Source organism: Phasianus colchicus, chromosome 4 (genome assembly GCF_987193195.1).
Source record: "Phasianus colchicus chromosome 4, bPhaCol1.hap1.1, whole genome shotgun sequence".
Taxonomy (NCBI): domain Eukaryota; kingdom Metazoa; phylum Chordata; class Aves; order Galliformes; family Phasianidae; genus Phasianus; species Phasianus colchicus.
Window position 1 is genome coordinate 11,609,655 of NC_143439.1, and position 5,609 is coordinate 11,615,263.

Below are 5,609 nucleotides of genomic sequence, written 5' to 3' on the forward strand. Positions count from 1 at the left end.
TATAGTAGTTGACGTAAAAAAGATACTGCTTATTCAGTGAAGGGGTAGTAATAGTAATAATGGAGGAATTTGTCAGATGAAACCTGGAATTAATTCTGAGAGTTTGTCTGAGTATGAACATGCTGTTGTTGCCCTTTATTTTGAGAGCGTGTAGCAGTTCTGTGTGAGGTCTCAGCCCCAAGTTGGCATTGCCATGAAATTACTTACACTGGTGATCTCAGCAAACATGATTGCTTTACTTCATGCTTAAAGTTAAGCAAGTAACTATTTGTAGGTGTAAGCAGTAGCAAATGTGCCCAGCATGCAGGGAAATAACTTACACCTGAGTAGCAGGGCTGAAGTCAAGGGATACATTGAATCATGCTTTGGTGGGGTAGCTGAGCAAGTTTTTACAAGCCATCACACGAGTAGGATTTACACGGCAATAGTGTTTATGTGCTGTAATTCATGTAACCTGCAGTTGGAAATACAGTGTGCTTTGTATGTTTGCAAAGAAATAGACTTGATGAATGAAGTCTGTTGCTAAACATCCATCTAAAATGCATTCTTTTTTTCTTTTTCCCAGTGAGCAGCACTGATGCCTTTGAAAAGTTTACCAGAAAAGTCTGTGGCAATCAACCAGCTGATTCCTGTGAGAAACCTCAGACTCTTCCTTGGAGACATAAAACAAGCCGTGCAGTTTGTCACACCACACATTACATGTTAGGACCAGTGTTCATTGCTGCAACAGACAACCTAATACGACTTAAGTTAGTTAGACAGACGCTGCTGTCATTAACAACTCTGCTTTAGAAAGTAGCACCCAGCACCAAGTGCCAGAGCACCACCCAGCATGCAATAGATAGATGTGCTAAGAGAAGCAGTAGGCTTCACTGTATCCCTGCCAGGTGAGCTTGTTCTAGTTCCTGGTTGTCCAGGTGTCTACTTTCATTTCTTTCTTTTGGTCCAAACTGCGGTGCTTAGTTATGCTGCCATCACATTCCACACCAAAATGAAAGTTAAAAGTTCTTAGGAAGTTAAAACCTTATGTAAATTACCTGTTTGCAATTGTAACCATAGGACATCTGGCTGTACAAAACACCTGGTTTTCTTCCTGTGTAAGCATTTTAGATGCTAAGCTTCCTTGCACCATAGAAGCCCAGAGTAAACATTTTTAAAGCTGCTGCTCTGCGAACAAGAACTGTGTGCATGTAGTAGCAATCAGTACTGTATTGCAACTTGACAGAAACAATGAGCATCAAAAGAAAGCTGCATGAGGTTGTCTTTATTGCTCAGAGTGGTGGCTCCTACTTGGGGGTGCTGAGCCCCATTCCTACTGAACTTTGGTTTGTTATAATCTTTGTCTTGTTCTGCCTTAGCAGTATGTGGCATTAAAAAACAAACAACGGAGTGTTGAGAGAAGACTCTTGTACAAGTGAGGAGAAATTTAGGCTGTTGTGAAGCTTCCCTGAGAGCTGGCATGTGGCCTGCAGAATCTCAATAGGTGGCTACGGCACAGGTATTCAAATGGACAAGGATCTTCAGGGTCTAATGGCTATGAAAATCGGAACAAGCAGTTGTGTGTCAAAATATTCTCCCTCTGAGAGGGGCATGTTGCAAGTGGGACCAAATGTGAAAAAGAGCAGGGAAAAGTATCTAAGCCAATAGCCTTCTTCCCCCCCATTTCTTGACTTGTCATCGTTGTCTTAATAATGAAAGTATCTATAATAATCAGTTTGCAAGCCGGTGTTGTCCTAACCCTGTTCAGCTATTTGCAGGCACACAAGTGTGTATCTACCAAAAAGTATTTACAGAGATCCTCATCAGCTAGAAACTGTTACAGCCATCACAGCATAACAATAATTCTAAATGAAGCCTAAATAAGGTATAGTGTACACAATTTATATAGAAACTCTGAACCAAAAGATCTGACTGCTTTGTCTGCAAGCAGAAATTTGAGAAGATGCTGAAAGGGTAATTACAGTCTTATAGCATTCCTACCCATTGTGTAAAGAATGTCATGCTCCTTCCTTTATGATATAGTAAATAATAAGTGCCCCAACAGAAAACTTGTTTATAAATACTTGGAATAATGCTGAAGCAAAATCAGGCTCCTGAGTACCATAAAGCTCTTCTACTTAAAGGGTAAAGCCTCTGTGATTAAGCAGAGTTTTTATAGACAGAGCTACTGGAATAAAAGTCTTAGGTTGATATTTGTTGGTTGTCAGTCTGTAGTTATCTGGTAGATTAAACGTTCTATGATAGATAGATGTATGCTCTTAATTATACTATTTCAAATTTAGCTATTTTCACTAATTCCCAGTGGAAAAAAAAGCTCTAATTTCTACGTAGGGTTTTTGACACTGTAGGACTTGCTGACTGCCTCTTAACCTCTGGAGTTATTCTGGTATATGGCAGCCAGACCACAAGGGCTATGTATTAGCCACACGAAGAACAAAAGCTCAACGTACAGGGTGCTTTCTCAAAGCTGATCATCTCCCAGTTTCCAAATAAATAATGTAGTAGTTTCAGGATAAGCTGTATATATGCTTCACATCAGGGATCCTCTATGCACTGCTTTTGAAGGAAACTAGAAATGTGTCATCAACTTCAGCTGTGATGGCACACAGTGCAATGTGGTTTGCTTCAAAACTCTTTTACCCTGCATTAACAGCAGATGTAATGGCCTGTAGTAGGAAGATGGCAAGACTAAATGAGATGGGGAGAAAGGCCGTGCTTGACAATATACTTGAAATCCCAGAGTAAAACTTGAGAGTCTTGTCTTTGTCTGAACTGCCAAATGCTTCTCTGTGCTCGGCGAGTGCCTGCAAAAGCAGGCAGTGAAGCGTTTACCCCCCTCTAGTGCCGGTTCATGGAAGGGTGACCACCTGCTGTGACAGCAATAATTTGCTTAGCTGGTGTGCTGGGCACGGGTGAAGTCCATCCAAGTTTCAGTTGTACCCTTTCCCATGCTCATATCAATACAGAATTTGTTTTTTTACTTCTTAAAAATATAAGACAATTTATTTGAACTGATACCTGAAACTGCAGGTTTTACTCAAAATTTGTAAAATCTGAGAGTGAAATGCCTGAACCAGGATTTCTTGTGCCTGAGCATAGAGATTTGATGATGTGATAAAATACTATTTTTACTTGGTTGTCTGGTAAACAAACAAACAAAAACCACAAAACACTGAACCAAGCATTGGGGCTGTGCTTCTTTTCCATCTTTCTCTCCAGTTTTGTACCAACCAGCCCTCCCAGCTCCTGTTTTAGCACAGAAGGGGAAGAACTCAAAGCTCCTCCCAGCTGAGTGACAGCCTAGGAGCTCAGTGGTTTGTTTTGTTGCATTTACTTGCAGTTGGTACCACCTTGGAGGTGCAGCTACTGCAGGCACTGTTTCCTGGTGACAGGAGATAAGGCAGTGTCACTTATAGAGCACAGGCACACATGGATTGAGGGGACATATGTGAAGACAGAAGGTATTCTGTGCCAAGGGATGTAGGAGCAAATATTGCTTGGTCTGCTGCCTGTGGATTAACTAGCTTATTTCTAGAGTGCTGCCCCTATTGTCACATGGACAGTTCTACTCTTTGGAATGTTTTTTTTCTTGGTTGCATGCTCCCGTTGCTCTGCTTACTGCTGCAGCAAACAGAAGATGTGCAGAATGAGAGGAGTTTATTCCACAGCTGTGATCACTGAATGGTGTGGTAGTAACAGGATTTTCCTGTGTTCTGGGCTTTACTCCTTCTCCTGGGATGCTGCAGGAGATGTTGGCTCCTCCAGCTTTACTGGGATAGGAAGAAGGGCTTCTGATATGTATTGGCTTCATGTACAGATTCAGTGTCATTTAGTTATCTAGAATCTTGCTTATTCAGTGATAGTTATCCTTATTTTAAACCTTCTTTACTTAATAAAGTCTCAAAAAGATGCATGTGAGCTCTGACTGTGCCCCAGCAGAAGTGTCGTACAGGAAGCTCTGCCATCGGTACTGCATCTGCCCTGTTTGGTATTGACTTCAGTGTGCAAACCAATGGAATTAAGGGGGAAAATATGAAGAAGTGGAAGAAAAGAGAGATTAACGTGTATCAGGATAGCAATTTCTGTGTTTCTTTCCCTCTCTGTAGTTAACATACAGAGGTCTGCAGAGACTTCATAGATCACCTTCTTGTAAACTGATTTTCTCCTGCCTTCCTCCTCCTTCAGGCTACTGAAGTTCTTCAGTAGTGACTGGGAAATGCTATTTTCCACTGAAGGCTACGTGGGAGTAATTAACAGTTGGTTAACGTGCACTCACGTAATCAAACAGAAGAGGGCACTCAATCAAAGGCAGTAGGGCTACTAGAACGCAGAGCAGAGAAAGCATTCCCCAAAAGCTGGAGCTGAACAGGAAGAAAGAAATAACGTTTGATTTTGCTCACTAAATTGTTTCTAATAAGCTTAACTGTACAGCTCCCTTTCATTCTGCTTGTTGCAACGAGCAACTTAGTTCCAGGGCAAACTGTGGTGTTGAGGCTGTGATGGCAAGATGGAAGCCAAACCTGGAGTCCAAGGCTTGTCAGCTCTTGCCAACAGGCACACAGTCTGGCGTTCTTCACAGACACAATCTTTATTAATCTGGTATTTATGCTTCAGAATACAAACGTGAACCATCAGACTTACGGTCATAGAATGATAGAATGGCCTGGGCTGAAAAGGACCACAATGATCACCTAGTTTCAACCCCCTGCTATGTGCAGGGTAAAATTAGGTCCTCGAATGAGGTCCCACGTCTCTGCAAGAATAACGTGACTCTTGTACAAAGCAGTGCAGGGCTGGAGGAAACATTTGTTGCTTTGTGTCATACAGAGATACTAAGTGTCTCAGCGTGTCCGGTATTGCTACCAGCGTTTGCCAGGGCTCGGTATAAAGATCTGCCCCTGCTACTGATGAAAGGTGGGTGACGTGAAGTAACAGGAGATCCAGCAACCAAACAGCACCCACGTGTGCGCTTCGGTGAAGGTTCGGCACGCTCGGCGTGTGGAAAGACTTCAGTTTCGCTGCGGTACGCGCTGTGTTACACGGAGGGCGCGGAGCTGGGTGGCTGTGCAATGCTTGTGGCTTCCGTGAGGCTTTTGTTATCGTGTCCATAGGGGCACTTATAGACGGTAAAGCCCCGCGTCTGTCGCTGTGTTCCGAACCTCCCAAGCCAAGAGACGGAGGCGGTTGGCTGGAACCCTCTTTTGTGAGCGTTCGGGACCCCGATAAACGCCGCGCTACGGAGTCGCCCGACTTCGTACAGCCTGTGCTCTGGCGCTGACAACCGCGACCGCCGGATTGCCTCACGAAAGGCACCAAAACTGACTGACGCGACGGGGACTGAAGCCGCCGCTGCGTGCCTGAGTCCGCATACGGACGGCTCGCGCCCGCCCCCAGGACGAGCTCCTGCACGGCCCGGCCGAGCGCCGGCGCCCCGAGGCGGGCGGCGGCTGCGGGCGCGGCACCCCGCGGGACGGCCCGCACGCCGAGCGGGGCAACGGCTGCGGCGAGCGACTGCGCAGGGGCCGAGCGGCCGCGCATGCCCGCAGCGCCCCGCCGGGCGGCGCGAGCATGTGCAGAGGCGGCGCGGGGGGGCCGGGCAGGTTGAGCCG

General features: G+C 45.3%; 1 protein-coding gene across 6 annotated transcripts in view; it reads left to right on the forward strand.

Annotated features, from left to right (window-relative positions):
• Positions 1–4,037, forward strand: part of MGARP (mitochondria localized glutamic acid rich protein) — a 27,869-nt gene extending 23,832 nt beyond the window's left edge. For 2 of the 6 annotated variants that reach the window (XM_090138659.1, XM_031588802.2), the window contains exon 7: positions 566–3,101. The gene's annotated coding sequence lies outside the window, so the exon portion shown is untranslated. Of the gene's footprint in view, positions 1–565 lie in introns of all 6 variants that reach the window. The other 4 variants (XM_090138654.1, XM_090138656.1, XM_090138658.1 and 1 more) reach the window with 3 other exon arrangements.
• Positions 4,038–5,609: the final 1,572 nt, after the last annotated feature.